This window comes from Enhydra lutris, unplaced genomic scaffold, assembly GCF_002288905.1.
Source record: "Enhydra lutris kenyoni isolate GAN:26980312 unplaced genomic scaffold, ASM228890v2 scaffoldscaffold47, whole genome shotgun sequence".
In the NCBI taxonomy this organism is placed as follows: domain Eukaryota; kingdom Metazoa; phylum Chordata; class Mammalia; order Carnivora; family Mustelidae; genus Enhydra; species Enhydra lutris.
The window spans coordinates 1,021,384-1,049,189 of record NW_019154131.1 but is presented as its reverse complement, the minus strand read 5'-3'; the positions used below and the strand labels follow the sequence as shown (position 1 = coordinate 1,049,189).

The window sequence follows — 27,806 nt, the reverse complement described above, 5'->3', positions numbered from 1 at the left end:
ACTCTCTGCTCAGCAGGAAGCCTGCATCCCTTCCTCTCTCTCTGCCTGCCTCTCTGCCTGCTTGTGATCTCTCTCTGTCAAATAAATAAATAAAATCTTTAAAAAAAAATAGCCACCCAAGGAGTAGAGTGGTGATGACAAACCCAGCCTACCCTAAAGGCCTGTGGACACAATGTCTGTTCTTTTCATTCAGAAACTATGAAATGAGCAAACCATGCCTTTTTCCAATGCATCCCTTTCCTTGGTGCATTGTTACCCACCTTCTTCATTTTCCAGAGCGGCAAGGGCAACCCCATGTTCCCAGGAGCCCTGTCCCACTGTTCCCTTCCTCTGTGCCTTTCCCTACCTGAAGAGACTTCGTCCTCATTGCTGGAGTCCTGGACGCTCTCTACATACAATCTATAGGAACCAAAATAGAAGCAATGCTGTTACGAAAGAGACTGCCGCACCCATTCATCCCGGTTCCGTTGAGATGTCTATGTACCATGCAGCATCTGCCTGACCCTTTTGCACTGGTGTCAGATGTTCATGGGGCTGGTGGAGCCAGAGCCCTTCGAGGAGACAGAAATTGGAGTTTCATCCTTTCTAATGAGACCAGGATGCTGCAGCAGCCACCTCAGTGTCAGTTCTGCATGCCCATGACTGCTGTCCCCTCCCAATGCAACCATCTAAAACTCTAGTTGTTATGGGACTCTTGATGTCTGGCTAGTGGGAGGGAGCAACTGGACGTTTTCTTTTCCTTGATGATTTTTGTATAGTCCATTGAGATAATAAATAACTGTGTAAAGTGAATTGTAGACAGACTCCTGGTTAGCTCAGCACTAGAGCCAGCCAGGAGCGAGAGACAAGCCCTGCTCTCCCACATATTTCTCGGGCATTAGTGGCTTGCCTGACAGGGCCCTCGATAGGTAAGACATTCCCAGGCTCATGCACACCGACTTGGCACTGTTGGAGGCCTTTGGACACTAAGAGATTAAGGTGAACCCCCAGTTCCTAGAACAAATGGTGAACAGATGCAGTGCAGCACTGACCAAAAGCACAATGTAATATTCTCAAAACAGAGAAACTGCTAGAATAGATATGGAACCTCAAAGGAACACAAGGAGCCAAAATGTTTCTGAGTATGAAGGAGTAGGTGGTGGGTCCCTAGAAGCTGATCTTCCAATACCTTGGATCACTCCCCTGAGCCAACAGGATGGTGCTGGCATAAAAATAGACAGGAGCATGTGGGAGCGAAATAGAAATGCACAAATAAATGTGCTCATATTGGAATCACAATGCTTGACAAGAGGACTGACTAGAAAAAGCATCCTCTTCTGAAACAGTGAACAGAATGAAAAGGCAGCCCACATATTCGAGACACCCCTTGCAATCCTTATTTCAGAAAAGGTGTGTTCACTGACAAAAAGGAAAAACAACAAACAAAAGAATGCAAAACAAAACCAAAAAAGAACGGGATTTCACCAAATGAAATAATCGAGAAAAAGACTTGAATAGACTGTGCTGCAAAGGGAATGAATGGCTGGCCAAACAGAAATATAAAAAGATGCACAACATAAGGCATCATGAGGGCAATGTAAATCCAAAGGACGCTGAGCTGTGGCATTGTCTGTTAGGGTAGTGAGGACCAAACCAGGAATTCAAGCCCAAAACCCATGTTGGAAGGATGCAGAAAATTTGAGACTTCTTTGCAGTTAGTGGAATGCAGAATGGTGCAACTGCCCTGGAAAAGCCTGTTGAGTGTCGTCAGAGAGCAATGAAAGGTACTCCCATGGATCTCACACATGCAAGTGAGGAAAAGAGATGTCGGAAAATCAGATTCTGTTCAAATACATGTTTCTCATGAGAGAAATTCTTGTTTGATGCAAAAGAACCCTGCAACCCTAATTTGGCTCTGTTTCCATTCCTAGGCACTGAACTCCCTTAACTTCTCTATTGGCACAAACCTACCAAATAAAACAAGCCCCTCTTGCATGGACAGATGGCCAGGGAAATGTGTGATGATTTTCCTGTCACACCTGTTGAGGTTTGAGGTTCTCTTTCGCCACTTTGCAATGCCCAGAGCACCCTTCATTCCTGCATGGAGGGGGCCCAGGTCCCCAGAGTAATGCTCAGTCCCTGAGGAAGACCTCATTTCCCCTATGATAGGACACCTTTTGTGCCCTCCTCAGAGAGCCCCAGCTAGCACCAGTGGTGGGTGTGTGATTTCCCATGGGAAGAAGTTTAAATCTTAGACACAGTATCTTCAGGGAAATGGTAGATCTCCACAGAGAAACACGGAGTGAATTGGCCCCATCTATTCCTGGCTACTGCTCCTTTGTCAGGATCCTCCCTGAATGTGCCTTTGCACGAGGCTGCCGCAGAAGCTGCTTGCAGAAGGAAGGAGTCTGTCCCAGCACTCAGTGCTTCCAAAGAGTTTGGGAAGATGCATCATGGGGCCTCTGATGCAGAGACATATGTGAGTGAAGTGGCAAGAGGGAGGTACTGTGACCATTCATGCCCGCAGCGTACCATGATGTGAGAGACCCATGGACACTGACTCAGTAACAGGGATTGGACAAGGCAAACTTGTCTTTGGGGCACAGTTTCCCCCTTCCTAGTTAGCGACGGGATTTTTTTTCTAGGGTAATTGATGTGTATTTGCAAGGAAAGAACACCTGTTGAAATTGTAGGTGTTGAAAAGTTTTCACATACATGGACGTTAATGACATGACGGTGATTGGAAACTTTCCTGAGAAAGTGGACACCATTAATCACCATGTTGAAGGGAACAGATAGGTATAAGAACATCCCATTCACACACCTGACACACACCAACCCTGAGAATCACAGCACATGGATTCCCATGTAAACACAGCTCCTGCCCAGCACCCAATCCTACAGCACCTAAGAATAGTATGGTAGCTTCTGGGGACAGGTTCATGAGGCCTTGGGTGGTGGTCTGGAACATGACTCTTAGTCCCATTGCAGCAGGATCTGGATTCTGGGTGGCTCTCAAGATGGAGCCTGCAGGGAACCCCCACCTTGCCCTTGTCCAGGTTGCTCGAAACCAATGCGTGACTCTAGAGTACAGCAGACTTACCACTCTCCCTTTCCAGCAGGGCCACCTGCGATTTCAGAAAAGAAAACATGATGAACATCAAGTCATGCCTCATCCTGCATGCACAGCTCTTTTGTTCTCTTGGTGATGGGCAGGGTCATGGGCACTGATATGGAATCTACTTAGAGGTTGCATGCCCTGGGTCCATTGGACAAAACAGGTTGTAAGGCGGTGTAAGTAGTACCCGGGAAAAAGCTCACTACCCTGTGGACTGTAACCGAACCTGCTGTTTCCTGCAGAGTCTTTGGAATCGGGTATCCATGGGTAACAGACTCTCCCTCAATGATCTGTCCACCAAGTACATTGTACGTGCTGAGGTGTTTGGATCTGATTTCGAGTATAAGAGAAACAAATGATGCTGTACCTCACATGAAGAAAGGCTAAATTACCACCTTGGTGAAAAATGGGGCCTCTCCCTCTGTGCTGTTCACATCAAGGCCATTGCAAAGGCTAGCCAGGGGATCTAGGTAGATACACACAGAGAGTGTCGGGACACCCACGGGGCTCTTCAGGAATTGCTCATGGAGCGTTTCTTGGTGTGCATGTGTTGACAAGTGTGTGGAGGTGGGGAGCTAATCAGTCTGGACTGAGCTGCAGTTGGCCCTTCCTGGATGGAGGAAGAAAGCTCCTGAAGAGGAGCAGGGACGTGAATAGAAACTCTGCCTCATACTGGAGCTACAGGTCATGGAGTAGCTGTGAAATGGTCCATCTCTAAGGCACACCTACTCCCTGCACTCAAAGCTGCACCACCTAAGGGCAGCGGAGTAGTTTCTGGGGACAGGGCCATGAGGCCACGGGTCTTTCCCCAGAAAATGCTTTTCTGTTACTATGACCTTTATTCTCAATCCTGCAGGACCTGTAATCAGAGTGGTTCTCATCATGAAAGCCTGTGAGGAAGCCCCACCTTTCCCCTTTTCCAGGTTGTTGCAAACAAGTAAGTGACTCTAGAGTATAGAATACTTACCGCCATCCCCTACCAGCAGGGTCACCCATGATTTCAGAAAAGAAAACAGAATAAGCATCAAATCATGCTTTGTCCTGTTTGTGTGGCTTTTTTGTTCCCTGGGGGATGGGAGAAAACCAGATGGGGAAGTGTGCTAGAGGCCCGTGAGCCCCAAAGTATGAAGAGAGCAAAATGAGTCCGGCACAAATGTGCCCAGTCTTCCTTCAGGTTCCACGTTCCGGTTCCCACTGAACAAAATAGGTGGCAAGGATGAATAGCTGCTATCCATACAAAAGCTCACTGCCCTACAGATGGTAGGTGATCCTGCTGTGATTGTCCCCGCCCCCCCCTACAATATCTTTGGGATTAGGTAGCATTTGGTAACAGATTCTCCCTCAAACTTCTCCCTACCCTGTCAGTTGTGCATGCTGAGATTTTTGTATATGACCTTGATTTAAAAAGCCAGAAGACTTTCGTGTTTCCCACAAATAAAGGCCAACATACCACCCTGGTGAAAAATTGGCGTCTTCCTCTGTTGTTCTTGTGGAACGTTCACCCGCCTGTCCATCCAGCAAAAATCTTCCTTTAGAATTCTCATCCATGTCTTTTCTGCCATCTTTCTAACAGGAAGACACCAATGATCCAAGTGTGTTTTCCTACCATCCCTTTTCATTGTCTGGGTAGCTGGCAACCTGCTTCTGGTCTCTTCTGCCCATGGAAGGTGGCAGTTTCCTCGTTCCTGGATCATCCAAGCTAGCTGAGTCTTCAGACTGCATCCCACTAAGAAGAAGATTTGAGGACTTCTTATCTAGATGGTACTTAGGGTCTCATTTCTCCGTAGATCTGATGGCTGACTTGTATTCTTGGAGGAAAATTTTTGACATTTTCAGTAGTACTGCAAGGAGAAACGCAAGGTAGAATTCATTGGAAAATGATAAAATTAAAATACTCAAGAGTCCAAACAGTGCATTTCTTCCTCAGATGCTGGGGTGTTTCCCCATCTGTTCTCACAGAGATTCTGGAGGAATGGCAAGACCCATGACTTTGTGTTCTGGCACCTCTGCTCTTCACCTGGAAGAGAGCCTGCTGTCCCTTTGACTCTGAGCGCAGAGGGACTGGGTGGGTCTGCTGTTGTGCTGGGTGGATGATAGTCCCTGTTCAGGGAAGGAGGAGGATGCCGCTCCACACAGACCCTCTGGGGATGCCTAGGGCTTTCCCCGCAGAACCTCAGTGTGGTTGCAAGAGAGGGAGGTGGTTCTGGACCCCCTTTTCCCTGTCTCCCTCCACCTGTAGGTGTGAAGAAATACTGGCACTTTGCGGTCATCCTGAAGGCCTCCAAAAGCATTGGCCTGAGACCATCTAACGTGCCATGGAGGTGTTTGTGAGTGATACCGGTATGCTCCTCATGGCCCTGCCCTCTGCGAGTCCTGGCCTGCCTCTCTCAGGGGCCTAGTAGCATGCCTCTGTCAAAGAGTATGGTTCTGGGGCACCGCAGGAAGGGAAGACTGTGGGTTCAAGGTCACTGCTTGGAAAGAGTAGATCTGTAGAGTGCGGGGCAAACCCAATGGGCAGAGAGATGCTTCCAGTCTTGCACTCAGACATGAGAGATTATTTCACACCTGGAGGCATCCTCCTGCTTCCCAGGACCTGTTCCCAGAGAAAGGCACTTCCTTATCGGGAATCCAGGCATGTGCGGACCTTGGCCTCTGCCTAAAAGTTTGTGTTAAGTGGCCCACAGTGCCAGGTAGGGCCACAGCAACCCAGCATCCATGTCAGCCTGACCTGTTGGTCACAGCCCCTTCTCAGGTCTGAGAAAGCCACGTGGCTCATTGTTTATACCCCTTTGCGATAAGATGAAGCCCCTGAGTTTGTTGTCAGAACTTCCCCTTCTTTGGATGCTCCCAGAGGGATGTCCTGTCTCATTGAGTGCCATGTGGGCTCATCTATGACCCGAGGGCCCTGTCCCTTCTCCCCTCCTTTGCTGGGGCTCCTACTCAGGTCAGTTGGGGCAGTTAGAGGGTCATGTCTCTGATCAGCAAAGATGGGAATTCCCTCTGCAGGCAGAGTCCCAGGCTGGCAGATGTGGGCGTGGTCACTGGGCCAGCCCTCAGAAATGGGTCAGGTGACCTTTCAAAACCTGGGTAGGTTAAGGGTTCTAAACCTACCAACAGCACCCAGGCCATAACTTAGCCGGATTTTTCTGGAACCATCAGACAACCTTTGCAAAAAGTGAGGACGAGTGAAATGCACTGCCTGGTGGGTAAGTTGTTTAGGCGTCTTGGGCTTCTGTCCCCAGGGGTTATTCAGGCTGGTGGTGTGGGGGCTCAGCGGCAGGTTATTTGGGGCCAATGTGCCTTGCTTCAGAGGATCCCCCTGTGTTTGAGCAGGAAAGCGGGGGTTGCAGTCCAATCTGGCACCTGGGCCCACGTTGGTCACCACGGTGGTTGGGTTGAGCCGAGCACAGGGCCGGTCAGCTGGAGTCTAAGGCTCCTCAACTGCCTTTTGACGGCCTGCACCCAGGGCACAGGGCACCTGGGGCAGAGCCAGAATCACAGGGCCCAGGCAGATGCTATAGGAAAGGACTGGAGCCAGGGAGGGAGGCAGGCAGGCCCAGGCAGGCCCAGGCAGCCACGTCAGCCAGCCAGGTGGCCAGGGTGCTGAAGCTTGGCTCTATGCTCTGTGCTTTATTGGAGGGTTGGTGTTTATCAGGGTAAAAAGCACACAGTGTGAGGTCTGCCATAGCCACGACCCTGAGGTGGAAGGGTGTTGTGGAAGTGGAAGGTAGTTGTTGTTTTTTTTTTCTTTTTTATTTTGAGTTCCAGGGTCCATGAGAGGCATGTCTTAGCGAGGAAAGGCGAGAGGCCCCTTTCAGCCAAATAGAGATTTTGCAGGTGGCATAGCTTAGTTTCCACTCAATATGTAGTAATGCTTTTTGCCGGTCGAATCTCCCAAAATTCCATTTAAGAGTGTGATACTACTTTACTGTGTTACTCATCTCAAGGTATCCTTGTACACTTTTAAAAAATTGTGTACTCATCCTTTGAATCACATATAAGCCAAAAATTAAGAAAAATATTTAATGACTGCTAAGATGCTTTTGAATAGAGAGTTATGAAAGAAGAAAGGAAGCAAGACTAAGAGGGTCACTAACGTGAGTAGAAAAGACATCAAAGAGGTAGAGTGTAAGCACATCTCCTCCAGGAGTTCCCTATCATTGAAGTTACAGGTAGATGAATGAGAACACATGTCAAAAGTGAAAGACGAATCAAGGAGAAGTAAGCCTCCCTAGGACGGTCATGAAAAATGCAGTTGAAATAGGGTTTCTGCAGATCTTCTGTTTGGGTTCTGGGAGCAGAAGGGACTTTACTGAGATTCTTGTCACTAGTTGCAAATGGTGATTGACCTCCCGGCCACCTCCTTGCCCACATCCTCCTGCTTGGGTCAGGTCTGGACATCATGGAACTTCTGGCAGCCAAATTGCCAAGCATGTATTAGGTGAAGGTCTGCCAGCAGCAATGCTAAATCTTTCACAAATTGCGGGGCTCTATGGTTTTGGCCTCCTTGAGCCTGAACTCCCTGCTGAGATGGAGGGACATACTTTCCGTTATGGGTAACTCTGTGTCTCCACGAGTGTGGGTCCTGAGACCTCAACTAAATGCTCTCCTTGTTTTTACAGGTGGTGCTTCAAGGCTCAGGGGACGTGGCCTCATGGGCAGAATCCAAAGTGTCTGGTCTCTGTCTCTTCAGAGCAGATTCCAGTGCAACACGTACAGGCGTGTGGCCCCTTTCATCTCCCTGGTGGATGTGCATCACAGTGGTAAGTTGTCTTGGTTCTGAACATCCCGCCTGGGTTGAGGTTCAGGCCTTGACTTGGGTGTCTTCATTTGCTGGCTTCTGTCTTTTTTCCGGAGGGAAAGATATCCTCTTCTTATTGATAAAATTGGAGATGTACCCTTAACCAGAATATCTAGAGTTTGCTGCTTGGGGAAAATTACTTAGTGGCACATACGGAGAAGGTACTGCAAGTCCCCACCCCACACAAAACGTCTGCACTCCAGGTTGCCTCTGGTAGAAGAATCCTGAGTTATTGCAGGCTGACCTTATAAATGGACATTCTCTCTATGATCAACTTTTGCCCACACTTGTTTATTAGGCCATTCATCTAAAGCAAAGTATATCGGGCATCTATACAAATGGATGTTTGAGTGGACTTCTGTGCACGTTCTCTCTCTCTCTCTCTGTCTCTCTCTCTTTATCTCCTTTTTTTTGGTGGGGGAGTGGGAGTTGCAGAGGATGAGAGAGACCCTTAAGCAGGTTCCACATGCCTTGCATAGCATGACATGGGGCTCAATCCCATTACCCTGACAACATAACCTGAGCCAAAAACAAGAGTTGGTCCCTTAACTGAAAGAGCCATGCAGGCATTCCTGGGCATGATTTGTCTTCATTCAAGGGAGCATAAGAACCCCCTTCTGTCCTAAAACCTTCCGAATCAGGGAGTTTTTACACATCTGCAGTGGTCTTACACCATCTCAGGCCCAGAGATATGTAGCTGTTCTTGGTGGTGGAGAAAACCACTTGGCTCCCAAGTTTTCATATACGGGGAGGAAGCCCTCACTGCCCGATGTTGAACTGTAGAGGTTTTCCTGCCCTGGTACTGACAGTTCTTCCAGAAGAGCACCTTTGTAAAAGATGAAATTAATTTGCAAGCCTCTGGGTGGCACAGTTGGGTAAACATCTGCCCCCGGCTGAGGTCAGGATCCCTGGATCCTGGGGAATCAATCCCTGCATTGGGCACCCTTCTCAATGTGAAGCCCGCTTCCTCTCCCTCTTCCCCGCTGCCTGACCCTGACTGTTCTTGCTCCCTCTCTAGCTCTCTCGCTCTCAAATAAATAACTAGAAATATTTCTAAGCATGTAATTAATTTGCAAATCCTTTCCAATTTATGAGGACAGTATTAGTAGAATTAAGGACACATGAGAGGTAGATCACAAACCATGTGTTTGTTGAATCTTGTTGCCATTCATCCTTGTGATCTACATACATCGATAGATTAATGTTTTCATGAACTTACATCAATCACCTTGTTTTCTAAGATTCTGAATTAACCCTCCAATTGATGTTCTCATGGATCACAGGCAGTGTTACTTCCTGTGGTCAAACTTCCTACCAAGAGACAGTATCTGTGTCAGTTGTGAGAGCTAGTAAAGGAAGGTCCCCCGTTCTTATTTGGCACAGTGTGCACGGTTGTGAGACCCCGCCTGTTCGGTGATACTGGCCTTTATGCATGTACTGAGGGATGGGAGCAGATGGGCTTTATTTCTAGCTATTGGTTACTGGAATAGTGCATTCAACATCCCTCAGAACATGACCCAGTTGTATGTGTTTGCAGTGAAAAATTGTCAGTGTCTGAGTTTGTATCTCAATATCACCCTAAGAAATTCCTGGGGAGGTATTTGCCCAGTGATTTTCTGATGTGAGTGTCCAGGGAAGAATTTTCCCCCATTGTGTTGGGATCAGTGTTTCCTCAGTCTGAGGGTGTCGTTGTTCACTAAGGAAGAAGGCATATCTGAGCACATTCCTTTCCTCATGACACTGGGAGGATTTTCTTCTGTGGAAATCCTCCCATGTCCTTCGTGTGTTGGCTCCATGAGGAATGGGATTCCCACATGGATTTCATCGGCATTCAGCAGCAGCGATGATGCAGGGTGTCCCAGGAGGTCCCTGCACCTTCGCTCCTGTGTGAGGGATGATGCGCACTCTGAGATGGTAGCAGGAGCTCGGGTCTGAGCCCCAGTTGATGCTTCTCCCACCAAGATACAGCGCTAGTGGTTCTCCCCTTGTGAGTTCTCTGGTGTTGGGAAAGGGACCACTTCTGGCAGAAGGCTCTGCCTCAGTGATTGGAGACACAGGGTTTGTATTGTGTGATTTATGTGGTGGTGAGAAAGGTGGGCACTCTGAGTAAAGTCGGGGCCCTGGTGATGACAGACTCAGGTTTCTCTGTTCTGAGATATCTGGTGTCTCCAAATGTGAGAGCTGTATCTAACGGCTCTTCCACGTTGACCGCATTTGTTGAGGTTCCCACCGGTGTGGATCCTCAGATGCTGGCTGAGGGTGTGGCTGGACTAAATGCTTTCCTTTGAAGATGGCATTCAACCAGTTTCTGTCTATGGAAACGTGCCCATGGCCTCGAAGGGATGCATGTTGCTGCCAGCTCTTGTGCAGCAATCCCACCACATGGCTTCTATCCTGTGTGAAGTCATTGGTGTTAATAAGAGCAGAGCTCTCTGAATGAAGGGTCTCCCACCTTCGTTCCATCCCTAAGGTGCCTCTCAGGTGATTTTTCCGTGTACAGAGGTGAGCACTGCCGTGGAATTGTTTCCCGCATGCGTATCATGTGTACTTTCCTTGGAAGGGTGAGTTATCTCATGTCTCCTGAGGTTAGAGTCCCGACTAAAGGGTCTCCCACACTGGGGAGATGAGTGTGGTGCGATCCAGGATGAACGAGCTCTGATGTCACTTGCACCAGGGACACATGCCTAAAGGCCCTTCCACATTGTCTGTAAATACAAGGTTTCTCTTCCCTGTGTGTTAGCAAACATCGAGTGAGGTGAGGTTCATGTGAAATCTTCCTCCTGTGCCCCAGCATTGGCCATGTTCCTGGGCAGTGTGAACTGTCTGCTTATGGCCAGAACAGGAGGGGCTGTGGAAGGATTGCTCACTCATGTTCCTTCCTTCCTGACTCGTAGTAATTCCAGCCTCCTCTTTCAGGTATAGTCTCTGTGTAAATTCTGCATGTCGCTTTTGTTTGAGTGCAATATTACTTTTCTGAATTCAGATAGATCTTTCTACATGGTAACGGCTTGACTTGAGGCCCATTTCAGCCAAGACATGAAACTACTCAGATTTTTGGTGGGACAACCTGTATGCTCAGTGTCTTGGAAGACAGGAGATTTTGGTGAATGCTTAGCGTATCCCATGTCCTGCTGTAGTGTGGAAGATGAGGGCTCATTACAGTGAAGCTTACCATTGACTGGCAGAGAAGCAGACCTTTGAGATGCACCCACGTGGGTATCACTTCATCCTTTTTAATAGGGAATGTATTGCAGTGAGCACTTGGGTCTTATATGCAAACAATGAGTCATGGAACACTACATGAAAAACTACTGAAGTACTTTATGGTGACTAAGACAACAGAACAAAAGAAAGAAAGAGGGGGAGGGAGGGAGGAATACAAAGAACAAAAAGATAATGAAGGGAAGTAAGGAAGGAAGCAAGAGAGGGAGGGTTTGAAAAAAAGGAGAAGAGAAACTGGTAGAGAGGCATTAGGGGAAAGAAAAATTTTGAAAGTTGTGAGACAAACATCTGAGAGTTAAGATTTGAGCTTGATTACAAAGGAAAGACATGGAGTCATCTACTAAGGAGCAGAAACATGTTATAGGGTATTGGTGATTAGAACCTATTGACCAGATAAACATGTGAGAAAAAGAAAGGGAGGATGGGATGCTGGGGAGATTAAGATGGGCAAACTCCACAAAGGCGAGGACTGAAAGAGGTTCCACATGATAGTTTCAGTCCAAGAATCACAGAAGTGTCCTATGTTCAGATGATGCAGAATGTGCAGTGGGTTAGGTGGATGGAGACGGAAGAGTTGTCAGAAATGGGAACGTGTTGCAGGGTTGTTTCCACAGGAGCCTTATGTAGGCTGGACTGATGCAGGAGGACTGATGTAGGTAAGATGTTAGAGTTCGAGGCTGATGGTCAAAAAAGAAGTCTTGAGACACCTTTGCTGGCAAAAGATGATTTCATTAAAGCACAGGTACAGGACCCATGGGTAGAAAGGTTTGCTATGCTGGGGTCATGACGGGAGGCTGACTTTCTAGGATGGCAATGGGGGAGGTCAGGGAAAAGGGAGGTTTTGTAAGAACGTTGCAGTAGATCAGATGACACACAGGATACAGGAGGCTGGCTCTTGTCAAGTGAAGGTGGTTTTTCCTTCTAGAAAGACATTAATGGAAAGATAGTTGGGAACTTCCTGGAGGAATGTTACCTTCTTCATCTCACAGGTCCTTCTCAAGGGACTGCAGGTTTGGGAAGAAATTCCGTTTTATTTACATTTCCTTCAGCCTCAGCCTCCCTCAGTGTGATGGAGGGGAGGGAGATGTTAGGGCTTCAGGAAATGGAGTTACAGGTCTCTGGAAGTTAGCTAGCCTAATGACAAGCAACCCTCTTCCTTTGTAATCACTAGGACATTTGTAAACTGAGGGAGACTGAGGTCTTGCAGTGTTTTGATCTCTATTTGTGAAGAACCTGTTTTTTTCTTTCCTTAGCTTTAGAGCAGCCAGAGTGACTGAGGAATGTCACCCATATCACATGTTGTGGAGGGGTGGTGTGGCATGCCAGCTTCTGCTTTGTCCTCAGCTAGCCTTCTCTGCCCTTGTCATGTCCTCCTAAATAGGTTAGACCCTTCAGTCATTAAGGTTGTTGAAGGAGGAAGGTCTTATCTTCTGTATCTTCTTCCTGCTGAATTGGGGCATAATGATGTCCCTGCCTATGGGTCAGTACTGGTCATTTAGGGACTCTATGTGTGAGAGTTGTGAATTGCAGGGACCACTGAGAGCAGGGGAGAAATTCTGTTCGGATTTTCCTGAGTGGAAAGGACTATCTCTCATCTGGAAGTTACTGCAGTGAAGGATTCCTGGCACCACCCAGGGAATTTGTCAGGTCCTGAGCTCTTGTGTTTTGGGAGGTTTTTTATCACTCCTTTAATCTCATTACTAGATATCCATCGATTCAGGTTGTCAATTTCTTCCTGGTTCAATTCTGGGAGTTTATAGTTTTCCAGGAATGCATCCATTTCATCTAGGTTGCTTAACTTATTGGCATATAACTATGGATAATAATTTCTGATGATTGTTTCTATTTCCTTGGTGTTAGTTGTGATCTCTCCCTTTTCATTCATAATTTTATTAATTTGGGCTTTCTCTCTTTTCTTTTGGATTAGTTTGGCTGATGGTTTATTGATCTTATTGATTTTTTCAAAAAAAAACAGCTTCTAGTTTTATTGATGCATTCTACTGTATATCTAGTTTCTATCTCATTGATCTCTGCTCTAATCTTGATTATTTCCCTACTTGAGTGTGGAGTTGGATTAATTTGTTGTTGATAATCCAGTTCTTTAAGATGTAGAGACAGCTGGTGTATTCTGGATTTTTCCATTTTTTTGAGGGAGGCATGAATGGCTATGTATTTACCCCTCAGGACCACCTTTGCTGTATCCCATAGGTTTTGGACCAATGTGTTTCATTCTCATTGGTTTCCATGAATTGTTTAAGTTCTTCTTTGATTTCCTGCATGATGCAAACATTCTTAAGCAAGGTGGTCTTTAGTTTCCAGGTATTTGAGTTCCTTCCAAACTTTTCCTTGGGATTAAGCTCCAGTTTCAAAGCATTGTGATCTGAGAATATGCAGGGAATAATCTCTCTTTTGGTATCCATTGAGTCCTGATTTGTGACCCAGTATGTGGTCTATTCTGGAGAAAGTTCCATGTGCACTTGAGAAGAATGAGTATTCTGTTGTTTTAGTGTGGAATGTTCTGTATATATCTATGAGGTCCATCTGGTCCATTTTGTCATTCAATGCTCCTGTTTCCTTTTTGATTTTCTGCTTGGATGATGATCTATTACTGAGAGAGGCATGTTAAGATCTCTTATTAGTAATGTATCCATATCAATATGACTCTTTATCTTGATTAATAGTTTTCTTATGTAATTGGCTGCTCCCATATTGGGGGCATAGATATTTACAATTGTTAGATCATCTTGGTGGATAGTCCCTTTAAGAATGATGTAGTGTCCTTCTGTATCTCTGACCAGAGTCTTTAGTTTAAAATCTAATTTATCTGATATGAGAATCGCTACTTCAGCCTTCTTTTGATACCCATTGGCATGAAAGATGCTTCTCCATCCCTTCATTTTCAGTCTGGATGTATCCTTAGGTTCAAAATGGGTCTCCTGTAGACGATATATGGATGGGTCCTGTCATTTTATCCAATCTGCAACCCTGTGTCGTTTAATGGGCGCATTTAGGCCATTCACATTGGGAGTGATTATTGAGAGATATGTTTTTATTGACAACATATTACCTGTGAATTCTTTGTTTCTATATATTGTCTCCATAAATTTCTGATCAATGATACTCTTAGTTTTTCCTCTTTTGTAGAACCTCCCTTAATATTTCCTGCAGTGTCGGCTTGGTGGTTGTGTACTATTTTATTTTATTTTATTTTATTTTATTTTATTTTTTTCAGTGTAACAGTATTCATTGTTTTTGCACCACACCCAGTGCTCCATGCAATCTGTGCCCTCTCCAATACCCACCACATGATTCCAACAACCTCCCACCCCCCGCCCCTTCAAAACCCTCAGATTGTTTTCAGAGTCCATAGTCTCTCATGGTGCACCTCCCCTTCCAATTTCCCTCAAGTCCCTTCTCCTCTCCACCTCCCCCTTGTCCTCTATGCTATTTGTTATACTCCACACAGAAGTGAAACCAGAGGATCATTGACTTTCTCTGCTTGACTTATTTCACTCAGTGTAATCTCTTCCAGTCCTGTCCATGTTGCTACAAAAGTTGGGTATTCATCCTTTCTGATGGAGGCATAATACTCCATAGTGTATATGGACCACATCTTCCTTATCCATTTGTGCATAGAAGGGCATCTTGGTTCTTTCCACAGTTTGGCGACCGTGGCCATTGCTGCTATAAACACTGGGGTACAGATGGATCTTCTTTTCACTACATCTGTATCTTTGGGGTAAATACCCAGTAGTGAAATCGCAGGATCATAGGGAAGCTCTATTTTTAATTTCTTGAGGAATCTCCACACTGTTTTCCAAAGTGGCTGCACCAACTTGCATTCCCACCAACAGTGTAAGAGGGTGCCCCTTTCTCCACATCCCCTCCAACACATGTTGTTTCCTGTCTTGCTAATTTTGGCCATACTAATTGGTATAAGGTGGTATCTCAATGTGGATTTAATTTGAATCTCCCTGATGGCTAGTGATGATGAACATTTTTTCATGTGTCTGATAGCCATTTTTATGTCTTCACTGGAGAAGTGTCTGTTCATATCTTCTGCCCATTTTTTGACGTGATTGTCTGTTTTGTGTGTGTTGAGTTTGAGGAGTTCTTTATAGATCCTGGATATCAACCTTTTGTCTGTATTGTCATTTGCAAATATCTTCTCCCATTCCGTGGGTTGCCTCTTTGTTTTGTTGACTGTTTCCATTGCTGTGCAGAAGCTTTTGATCTTGATGAAGTCCCCAAACTTCATCTTCACTTTTGTTTCCTTTGCTTTTGCAGACATATCTTGAAAGACGTTGCTGTGGCTGATATCGAAGAGGTTACTGCTTATGTTCTCCTCTGGGATTCTGATGGATTCCTGTCTCATGTTGAGGTCTTTTATCCATTTTGAGTTTATCTTTGTGTACAGTGTAAGAGAATGGTCGAGTTTCATTCTTCTGCATATAGCTGTCCAGTTTTCCCAGCACCATTTATTGAAGAGACTGTCTTTTTTCCACTGTATATTTTTTCCTGTTTTGTTGAAGATTATTTGACCATAGAGTTGAGGGTCCATATCTGGCCTCTCTACTCTGTTCCACTGGTCTATGTGTGGAAGGACACTATATCATACTCAAAGGGTCTAACAAGAAGATCTAGCAATTTTAAATATCTATGCCCCTAACGTGGGAGCAGCCAACTATATAAACCAATTAATAACAAAATCAAAGGGACACATCAACAATAATACAATAATAGTAGGGCACTGTAACACTGCCCTCACTGAAATGGACAGATCATCCAAGCAAAAGATCTACAAGGAAATAAAGGCCTTAAATGAAACACTGGACCAGATGGACATCACAGATATATTCAGAACATTTCATCCCAAAGCAACAGAATACACATTCTTCTCTAGTGCACATGGAACATTCTCCAGAATAGATCAAATCCTGGGTCCTAAATCAGGTTTCAACTGGTATCAAAAGATTGGGATCATTCCCTGCATATTTTCAGACCACAATGCTCTGAAGCTGGAACTCAATCACAAAAGGAAATTTGGAAAGAACCCAAATACATGGAGACTAAACAGATCCTTCTAAAGAATGAATGGGTCAACCAGGAAATTAAATAAGAATTGAAAAAATTCATGGAAACAAATGATAATGAAAACACAACAGTTCAAAATCTGTGGGACACAGCAAAGGCAGTCCTGAGAGGAAAATATTTAGTGGTACAAGCCTTTCTCAAGAAACAAGAAAGGTCTCAAGTCCATAACCTAACTGTACACCTAAATGAGCTGGAGAAAGAACAAGAAAGAAAATCTAAACCCAGCAGAAGAAAAATCATAAAGATCAGAGCAGAAATCATTGAAATAGAAACCAAAAAAGAATAGAGCAAATCAAAGAAACTAGGAGCTGGATCTTTGAAAGAATTAATAAGATTGATAAACCCCTGGCCAGACTTATCAAAAAGAAAAGAGAAAGGACCCAAATAAATAAAATCATGAATGAAAGAGGAGAGATCACAACTAACACCAAAGAAATACAAACAATTATAAGAACGTACTATGAACAACTCTATGCAAAAAATTTTGACAATCTGGAAGAAATGGATGCATTCCTAGAGACATACAAACTACCACAACTGAACCAGAAAGAAATAGAAAGCCTGAACAGACCCATAACCAGTAAGGAGATTGAAATAGTCATCAAAAATCTCCAAACAAACAAAAGCCCAGGGCCAGACGGCTTCCCGGGGGAATTCTACCAAACATTTAAAGAAGAACTAATTCCTATTCTCCTGAAACTGTTCCAAAAAATAGAAATGGAAGGAAAACTTCCAAACTCATTTTATGAGGCCAGCATCACCTTGATCCCAAAACCAGACAAGGATCCCATCTAAAAAGAGAACTACAGACCAATATCCTTGATGAACACAGATGCAAAAATTCTCACCAAAATAGTAGCCAATAGAATTCAACAGTACATTAAAAGGATTATTCACCATGACCAAGTGGGATTCATTCCAGGGCTGCAAGGTTGGTTCAACATCCACAAATCAATCAATGCGATACAACACATTAATAAAAGAAAGAACAAGAACCATATGATACTCTCCATAGATGCTGAAAAAGCATTTGACAAAGTACAGCATCCCTTCCTGATCAAAACTCTACAAAGTGTAGGGATAGAGGGTACATACCTCAATATTATCAAAGCCATCTATGAAAAACCCACCGCAAATATCATTCTCAATGGAGAAAAACTGAAAGCTTTTCTGTTAAGGTCAGGAACATGGCAGGGATGTCCATTATCACCACTGCGATTCAACATAGTACTAGAAGTCCTAGCCTCAGCAATCAGATAACAAAAGGAAATTAAAGGCATCCAAATCGGCAAAGAAGAAGTCAAACTATCACTCTTTGCAGATGATATGATACTATATGTGGAAAACCCAAAAGACTCCACTCCAAAACTGCTAGAACTTGTACAGGAATTCAGTAACATGTCAGGATATAACATCAATGCACAGAAATCAGTTGCATTTCTCTACACCAACAACAAGACAGAAGAAAGAAAAATTAAGGAGTCAATCCTATTTACAATTGCACCCAAAACTATAAGATATCTAGGAATAAAACTAACCAAAGAGGCTAAGAATCTATACTCAGAAAACTATACAGTACTCATGAAAGGAATTGAGGAAGACACAAAGAAATGGAAAAATGTTCTATGCTCATGGATTGGAAGAACAAATATTATGAAATGTGTATGCTACCTAAAGCAATCTACATATTTAATGCAATTCCTATCAAAATACCATCCATTTTCTTCAAAGAAATGGAACAAATAATCCTAAAATTTATATGGAACCAAAAAAGACCTCGAATAGCCAAAGGAATATTGAAAAAGAAAGCCAAAGTTGGTGGCATCACAATTCAGGACTTCAAGCTCTATTACAAAGCTGTCATCATCAAGACAGCATGGTACTGACACAAAAACAGACACATAGATCAATGGCACAGAATAGAGAGCCCAGAAATAGACCCTCAACTCTATGGTCCACTAATCTTTGACAAATCAGGAAAGAATGTCCAATGGAAAAAAGACAGCCTCTTCAATGAATGGTGTTGGGAAAATTGGACAGCCACATGCAGAAAAATGAAATTGGACCAGTTCCTATACCACACACAAAAATAGACTCAAAATGGATGAAGGACCTCAATGTGAGAAAGGAATCCATCAAAATCCTTGAGGAGAACACAGATAGCAACATCTTCAACCTCAGCCGCAGCAACTTCTTCCTAGGAGCATCACCAAAGGCAAGGGAAGCAAGGGCAAAAATGAACTATTGGGACTTCATCAAGATCAAAAGCTTTTGCACAGCAAAGGAAACAGTTAACGAAACCAAAAGACAACTGACAGAGTGGGAGAAGATATTTGCAAATGACATGTCAGATAAAGGGCTAGTGTCCAAAATTTATAAAGAACTTAGCAAACTCAATACCCAAAGAACAAATAATCCAATCAAGAAATGGGCTGAAGACATGAACAGACATTTCTGCAAAGAAGACATCCAGATGGCCAACAGACACATGAAAAAGTGCTCCACATCCCTCGGCATCAGGGAAATACAAATCAAAACCATAATGAGATATCACCTCACACCAGTCAGAATGGCTAAAATTAACAAGTCAGGAAATGACAGATGCTGGCAAGGATGCGGAGAAAGGGGAACCCTCCTACACTGTTGGTGGGAATACAAGCTGGTGCAACCACTCTGGAAAACAGCATGGAGGTTCCTCAAAATGTTGAAAGTAGAACTACCCTATGACCCAGCAATTGCACTACTGGGTATTTACCCTAAAGATACAAACGTAGTGATCCGAAGGGGCATGTGCACCAGAATGTTTATAGCAGCAATGTCTACAATAGGCAAAGTATGGAAAGAACCTAGATGTCCATCAACAGATGAATGTATAAAGAAGATGTGGTATATATACACAATGGAATACTATGCAGCCATCAAAAGAAATGAAATTTTGCCATTTGCGACGACGTGGATGGAACTAGAGGGTATCATGCTTAGCAAAATAAGTCAATTGGAGAAAGACAACTATCATATGATCTCCCTGATATGAGGGAGAGGAGATGCAACATGGGGGGTTAAGGGGGTAGGAGAAGAGTAAATGAAACAAGATGGGATTGGGAGGGAGACAAACCATAAGTGACTCTTAATCTCACAAAACAAACTGAGGGTTGATGGGGGGAGGGGGGTTAGGAGAGGGGGGGTGGGGTTATGGACATTGGGGAGGGTATGTGCTATGGTGAGTGCTGTCATGTGTGTAAACCTGGCGATTCACAGATCTGTACCCCTGGGGATAAAAATATATTATATGTTTATAAAAAATTTTTTTAAAAATAGAATGGTTGAATTAGATTGCACATAGATATGGTAAATAATAGGATAAAAAGAGGTCAAAGAGGTGTACAATTGGTACTTTCTGTGGACATAACAGAAATATCGACTTTGGAGCTGGCAAACTTATGGTAGGACCATTTGTGCAATTTCTTTACCAAAGAACTAATTAGCGTGATATGGTTGGGGGATACGGAGAAGTGGAAGCTGGTGCAGGAGTCTGGCATAAGCAGCAGCAACAGAGCTTTTGTCATGCCTCCCATGCCCTTTTCTCCACCTTCCTCACTTCCCTAACCTCCCCCACCACTGCTAATCCTAATGGATAGGGGAAGGAAAATGAGAAGTAGAGATTAGCAACTGAGGGACACAACTGACTGAGGAAGCCTCACAAATAGGGTTTTCATGGAAATAAAAGGGACCACTCTAATCCCTTCCTCAGATCTTCAGCTGGGGCTCCCCACTGGCTGAACTCACCCAGCCAGAGAGTATAGATAACTGTCAGGCCTTTCTATCTCCCACTCCCACACCACAGAAGGGGTGGGATGGGTGGAGACTGTGTCTTTAGGGACAGACAGGAGGTATCTGCTATGGGGAGGGTGGGTCGAAATTACTAGATTCCACTCTGATGTTTAAAAAAAAAAAAAAGAAATCATTCATTAAAATAATCTTCATGGGGCACCTGGCTGGCTCAATTAGTGGAGTATACAACTTTTTATCTTGGGGTTGTGGGTTTGAGAAACTCAGTAGGTGCAGAGATTAAGCAAAAACAAACAAACAAATAAACAAATAAATAAATAAAACTTGTATAGAAGGGCAAACCTAAAAGTCAACTCCCAGTTATAGAGAACAAACGAAATTATAGAGAACAAGCAAACCATTATAGAATGGTACCAGAGGACAGGTGGGTCATGGGTTCAATAGATGATGGTTTAAAGAGGGCATTTCTTTGATGACCACAGGGTGTTGTATTGAAGTGTTGAGTCTAGTGTACACCTGAAACTAATATTACACTCTACTTTCATTAACCAGAATTTCAATAAACACGCACAAGACAAAACAAACAAACAAACAACAATAAAAAAAAAACTTAAAAAAAAGTCTACATAAAGGTGTTGCAGAGGAAGAAAGAGAGCACGGATGTAGAAGGCCAAATGCTGAGAAAGCCTGCACTTGAAATAAAATCAGAATATCTTATGCCCAAAGTTGTTTTTGCTGCAAGGATATTTCTGGCCTTCAACAGACATCTGCAAAGGCCACAGGAAGGTAGCTGTATTAGGCAGAGTTCTCCAGAGAACCAATTGGATGTCTAAAAGTAAATATATAGCATCTATATCTATATATCTACAGGGAGAGAGAGAGAGAGAAAGAGAGGAGAGTTTTATTTTAATGAATTGGCTCATGATTATGGAGAGTAGCAATCCAAAATCTGCAAGTTGGGCTGGCAGGCTCAGACGCTGGAAGAGCTAATATTGCAATTCAAGGCTATATTAATCATGTTTTTCGTTTTCTGTTTTTTATGGTGATGAGACATCTTTCTGGAGATAAGGAGAAGGTAAGGAAGCAAGGAGAAGCTGTTCTATTCATGGAGATAATAATCAGCTGGTAACATACCTTTTATATCCAAACCAACCAATCCCAAGGCCCTACCTTCAACACTTCCTTTATCTCACTCTCACAAGCTAAAGCCAATAGTTCTCTCATTCTAAATCACAGCAAAGGTAGGAGTCAGACAACTAAAGACCACATTTATACATAAAGATGCTTGACATTATTCAAACTGGCCAGTCCTAGACTGTTTCCCCTGCTCTGCCTTGCTTTGTCCATGGAAACCCCTGTAAAGGCTCTGGGCTATTCTTTCACCTCACTCCCACTTCTGTTTCCTGACCAGATTGGTGTTTCATCACCTGTGTGAAGTGGCATGCCCCCTCTTCTGGGGAAATGCAAATAACAAAATACCTCAATGTCATTTGTGTCTTTGTGTCATCACACAGTCACCTCCATAAGTTAAAATCCCACAGGTATTTTAAAACAAAGTCCAAATGTTCTTATCTGGGACAGTTAGTCTTTTGTTTTAATTAGGCCTTTGACTGATGAGGTGAGGCCCACCCACATTATGGAAAGTCTTATTTTTTACTCCAAGTCCATTGTTTCAAGTATTAATCACATCCAAAAAATACTCTTTCACAGAAATATCTGGGAATAATTCTGGACAGAATATATGGACACAGTGAGATAAACCAAGTCAATATACAAAATTAACCATCACAAGAAATTTATGGGGAATTCTGCACATATTCCTCTGGGACCCCAAGAAGCATGACAAGATAAGACACACTGTTCTCCTCAAACTCAGGAACCTGCAGGGAAGGAGTGGAAAAGAGACAACAAAGGAACAGGCTGATGTGTCCTGTAGTCTGACTATGTAGGGATTTGTCAACCAACATCAAGCTTTGAATGTGGTTTGAAGTGGTCTGTGACTGATAGGGCTCCAGCATCCTGGCAGACACAAATGCTGAGCTGCTCTAAAGGAGGGTACAGTCATTCTTAGTATAGGGAAATCACTGTAGTTAGTTTTGCCAAGAATAAAAACCAACATATGGTTTAAAAAAAAATGAAAGGAAACAAAGCTCATGAAATAAGAAGCAGAAGATATAAGAGAAAGCAGAAATGGACAAAGATTTCAAGCTTTGTAAATGCCAAACTTTTCGTAGACCTCTAATCATTTCCTTGTGTCAGTTTTTAAATATCTCTACTCATTGCAATTGTATTCACTTTCATTTACTGAATAACAAAAGATCTCAAAACTACCAGCTAGGACTATTATTTCCATCATGGGTCTCTTGACCAATTGTCCAGTAAAAGTGGTGAAGATGACTTTTAAAATGAGAGGGTCCACAAATGGTCCTATGTACATATAGCAAATGAAGAAAAATGTATTCAAGGAAACCTACTTAGTAAGAATGGTAGGAGTCTGTGACACTTGAACCACAGCCTTCTTCCTCCATTCCCCATCCCCAGCTCAATATCAAACTAAGCCCACTCCAGATGGCTGCATCCAATAACACAGGGCTCTTTGTCTCCCAGTTCAAGGGTTACAGCATCCTCTTGGGAGAGGCAGGATTACAGTCTTTCTCATCCTTGACCCCAGCTGCCTGTTATCAAGGGGAAGGTCTTGGCAAGTGTGGCCAAGAGATTGGGTTCTTTCTACCACTGAGGCCCTACTCTGGAGGAGGCTCTCCCTTGGGTGGTGCACTGGAAATACTAGAACCCCACCTGTCTTTCCCCTGGACTGAAAAGCAAAGTATCTAATGCTCAACTTGGAAAGGTAAGATGATGCGAATCTACCACCTCCTTTCTCCATATCACGGAGCATCTACCTCCTGGCTCCGGATGACAGGGAAGATTGCCTAACAGTGTAAGCTTTTTTGTCCTGGGATCTCCCCCACCCCCTTTTTTAAACCTAGCAGAGAAGATTGTATTAACTAAATCAGTTGATCTCCTCTACCTTTTAAAATAAAATAAATGAAATGTAATTGACAACTCTAAAAATCAAAAGACAAAAAGCAAAGAAAATCCACGACTAGAATAAATTAAAAAAAAACTAAAAATTAATATGTATAAGAATAAATTACTTATTAAAAATAAGCCTAGAAGAAATTCTAAAATGAAATAATTTAAACACACACACACACACACACACACACACACATATATATATATATATATATTACAATCACTTTAATGTTAAATGAATCTGAAAACAGATAACCATGTAAAAGAGTGGGTATAGATTTGGGGAAGATGAAGGCAGTTGTCCCTTCTAAGTTATACAGGCTGCTCACTACATTAAAGAACAGAACCAAAATGGCAAAGGACAGTTGCAGTAGAAGTAGCAAGAGAGCAGACCCCAATGAATGAGGGGTAGGGAGATACAGATAGAAAATCTCCAGAAGCAAGCCACCATGGATTTGAACATTTCAGGACAACAATAGGAGAGGGAGAGCTCTGTGAGGCTAGAGGTCTGCTTAAGACGTACTGCTTTCTACAAATCCAAGAAAACAAGTTTAGTGACAGAAAAAATAGTGCTATGGACGCCCAGGCAAATGGCTGTAAGAGGAAAGGGGAGTAGCTTCAGAATAGCTCCACTAAAGAAAATGAAGGCATCAATTCCTGACAAACTTCATCTACTTTCATGTGCTTTTTTTCCAAAATGAAGCAAAAGGCATTAGGGAAATGAAACAGGATATTGAATGACACCATAAATTAGAGTTAGAAAAACTCAGTGAGGAAAGTACAGTCCTCAGGGAAGAAGCAGCAGCTTACTGAAACTTCATTTCCTACGTGAAATGTAAAGTAGTAAACACAAGGCAGCAGACAGTGCTGTATGAAAATAGGAGGTGAGAAGTGAAAAATGATAAAAAAGAAACTAAGAAAGAGACTACAAGATTTGAGAGAAAATATCAAAATGTGAAGTTACGGACAGGAAATGAATATTTGGAATGCCCCTGGGAAAACCAAAGCAAAGACACAAAAACGTTAAAAGTCACAATACAGAATTTTTTGGAAACACAATAAATCCTTTCAAACTGTTTATTAACAGAGTACCCTGAGCACTGATTCAGAATGACAAATGGCAGGTTTAGTAAAATCATTGAGAGAAAAATGAAATTAAAATTGAAATGCAAAATTTAATTAAAACATAAAGAAAAAAGGAAATCCTTGGGCATCTAGGGGGAAAGGAGCAGATGACATATAAAGAAAAGGAAATGAGAATGTCATCCACATTTCTGAATGCCGTATTTTGTATCACAAGAAAATGGAGTAATGTATTGAAATACACTGAAGGGAAGACACTGTGAACCATGGATTTTATAGCTAGAAAACCTGATTTTTACAGAATAAAAGTCTTGGCATTCAAGTTATTATGCAAGAACTCAGGCTATATTTTTCCCATGACCCCTCGAAGAGGGATGACCAAACATAGGACAAGGAATGCCTTGAAAGAATGTAAAGACAGATGGTTAGCAGGCAATCTATGATGACTTTGCATCACTAAGGTTCTGTGAGAGGGAGAACGACCTCAGTGGCAGTCCCTAGGGTAATTGCGTCATAATAATTCAAGAGCTTTCTTGGATCGGACTGCTTTTTATTTTATGTAAACATATTTTTAAAACAACTAGAAGTTAATGTTGCTTAATATAGACAGCTTATGTTAATTAATTGATTTTACATTTAAAAAATGGTAAACTTCCAACATTAAGTGTAATGGTTATTCAACAAAATGCATTCCAAGTCCACACGATTCATGAAAGAAATAACTGGCACTACATTAGCTGACTTGGGCGAGAGGAGTGTTCATGGGGGAGTCAAGAGGCAGCTCTGTTGTTAGCCTCATGGCTGATGGAAGCCCCAGGAAGTGGGCAATCTCCAGCCCCTCCAAGGCCCAGGCTGGCTGCTCTGATGAGCAGTGATAGAATCTATAGAACTAGCAGGAATCCACAGGTGTCACGGTGATGGATGGAAGAGGGGCTCAGCAGGATGGGTGTGTGGGTAACTCTCAGGCCCTGGAAGATGACCTTGAGCCCTAGAATGCCCAAGGGTCAGATGCATAATATACTGAGGGCTGTTTGCTGCTCTGTGCTGAGGGGGTGATATGTCAGCACACAGAATCATTTCACCTGGGGGACAGGCAGGTCAGCTTTCAGGATCAGGTCCTCTGGACCTGATGCAAATAATGCAATGGGAAATAATGCAATGGGAAATAATGCAAAGGGAAGGGGAAGACTCTAGGTTTTCAGGGATGAACAGTCTGAGTTCCCCAGACCTGGGCCGAGGGAGGAGCTGGTTGTCTCAGGTCTCATGGAACAGGAGTGGAAGATGACCCCTTCTTTCCCCCCACTCCTCCACTCAAGACAGTCCTGAGATCTGCACCTCAAAATTGGGCAGCTTTCTGGAGTGCTTCCTTTTTGCTCTAGTAAAGATTTTTATTTCTAGCACAACCACTAAACCTTGCCTGTGCTTTTCAATTAAAAGATCAAAAATTCTTATGCAGTGGTATTAAAAACATAGGAAAGCAGCAAGGTACATGTGAACTTAACTTGCCTTCTCTGCTTCCTCTGTGCACCTGTTCCATATGTCCATTTCCTCTACTTTATCATGTTGTGGAAGTTCTATCTCACCAATCAGACAACAAAAAGAAATAAAAGGCATCCGAATCAGCAAAGAAGAAGTCTAACTCTCACTCTTTGCAGATGGCATGATAATTTACGTGGAAAACCCAAAAGACCCCACTCCAAAACTGCTAGAACTCATACAGGAATTCAGTAAAATGTCAGGATATAAAAGCAATGCCCAGAAATCAGTTCCATTTCTATACACCAACAAGATGGGAGAAAGAAATTAAGGAGTCGATCCCACTTACAATTGCACCAAAAACCATAAGATACCTAGGAATTAATCGAACCAAAGAGATGAAGTATCTGTACCCAGAAATACTGAGTACTCCGTATTTATACAGTACTCATGAAAGAAATTGGGGAAGACACAAAGAAATGGAAAAATGCTCCATGTTCATGGCCTTGAAGAACAAATACTGTGAAAATGTCTATGCTAAATAGAGAAATCTACACATTTAATGCAATTCCTATGAAAATACCATCAACTTTTTTCAAAGAAATTGAACAAATAATCCTAAAATTTATGTGGAACAAGAGAAGAGCCCAAATAGCCAGAGGAATGTTGAAAAAGAAAACCAAAGGTGACAGCATCACAATTCCAGACCTCAAGCTTTATTACAAAGCTGTAATCATCAAGATAGTATAGGCACAGAAACACACACACAGAGATCAACGCAAGAGAGTAGAGAGCCCAGTAATGGACTCTCAAGTCTATGGTCTACTAATCTTTGACAAAGCAGGAATGAATGTCCAGTAGAAAAAAGACAGTCTCTTCAATAAATGATGCTAAGAAAATTGGACATCCACATGCAGAAGAATGAAACTGGACCATTTCCTTACACCACACACACACACACACACACACACACACACACACAAATGGGTGAAAGACTACAATGTGAGACAAAAATCCCTCAAAATCCTTGAGGAGAACACAGGCAGCAACCTGTTTGTCCTCCGCCACAAGAACTTCTTCCTAGAAACATCACCAAAGGCAAGGGAAGCAAGGGCAAAAATGAACTATTGGGAGTTCATCAAAATCCAAAGCTTTTGCACAGCAAAGGAAGCAGTCAACAAAACCAAAAGACAACCAACAGAATGGGAAAAGGCATTTGCAAGTTACATATCAGAAAAAGGCCTAGTTTCCAAAATCTATAAAGAACTTATTAAACTCAACACCCAAAGAACAGATATTCCGTTCAAGAAATGGGCAGTACTCCTGAACAGATGTTTCTGCAAAGAAGACCTCCAAATAGCCAACAGACACATGAAAAAGTTCTCAACATCACTCAGGACCAGGGAAATCCAAATCAGTAACACAATGAGATACCTCCTCACATCAGTCAGAATGGCTAAATCAACCAGTCAGGAAACAACAGATGTTGGTGAGGATGCAGAGAATGGGGAATTCTCCTAAACTATTGTTGGGAATTCAAGTTAATGCAATCACTCTGGAAAACAGTATGGAGTTTCTTCAAAAAGTTGAAAATAGAGCTACCCTATGACCCAGCAATCCCATTACTGGATATTTAACCTAATGATAGAAATGTAGTGATCTGGAGGGGCATGTGCACCCGAATGCTTATAGCAGCAAAGCCAAACTATGGAAAGAACCTAGATGTCCATCAACAGATGAATGGAAAAAGATGGATAAAGAGGATGTGCTATATAAATACAATTGAAATATATATATATTTCAATTGTATTTCAATGTATCTATCTATCTATATCTATATCTGTATCTGTATCTATATCTGCACACACACACACACACACACTTTTTTTTTTTCATGGGGTCCTGGGATTGAGTCCTGCATCTGGCTCTCTGTTCAGCAAGTAGCCTGATTTTCCTCTCTCTCTTCCTGTTTCTCTTCCTAAATGTGATCTTTCTTTGTCAAATATATAAATAAAATCTTTTTTAAAAAAAGATAGAGCCTTTTAAGAATCAATTAGGTTAAATTAAAACATAATTAAATAGCTTAAATTAAATTATAATTAAATCCTACTCCAATCCTTATCAATAAGTCAGGTGCCCTTATAAGAATAGGAAGAGACACCAAGGATGGACCTGCAAAGGGAAAGACCATGTGAGGACACAGCAAGA

General features: G+C 43.0%; 1 long non-coding RNA gene across 4 annotated transcripts in view; it reads right to left on the bottom strand.

The window, feature by feature from the left end:
* Positions 1-27,806, bottom strand: part of LOC111156565 — a 59,150-nt gene that overhangs the window by 3,997 nt on the left and 27,347 nt on the right. For 2 of the 4 annotated variants that reach the window (XR_002641219.1, XR_002641220.1), the window contains exon 3: positions 347-4,938. This is a non-coding gene — a long non-coding RNA (uncharacterized LOC111156565). Of the gene's footprint in view, positions 1-346; positions 8,274-27,806 lie in introns of those variants that run through there. The other 2 variants (XR_002641221.1, XR_002641218.1) reach the window with 2 other exon arrangements.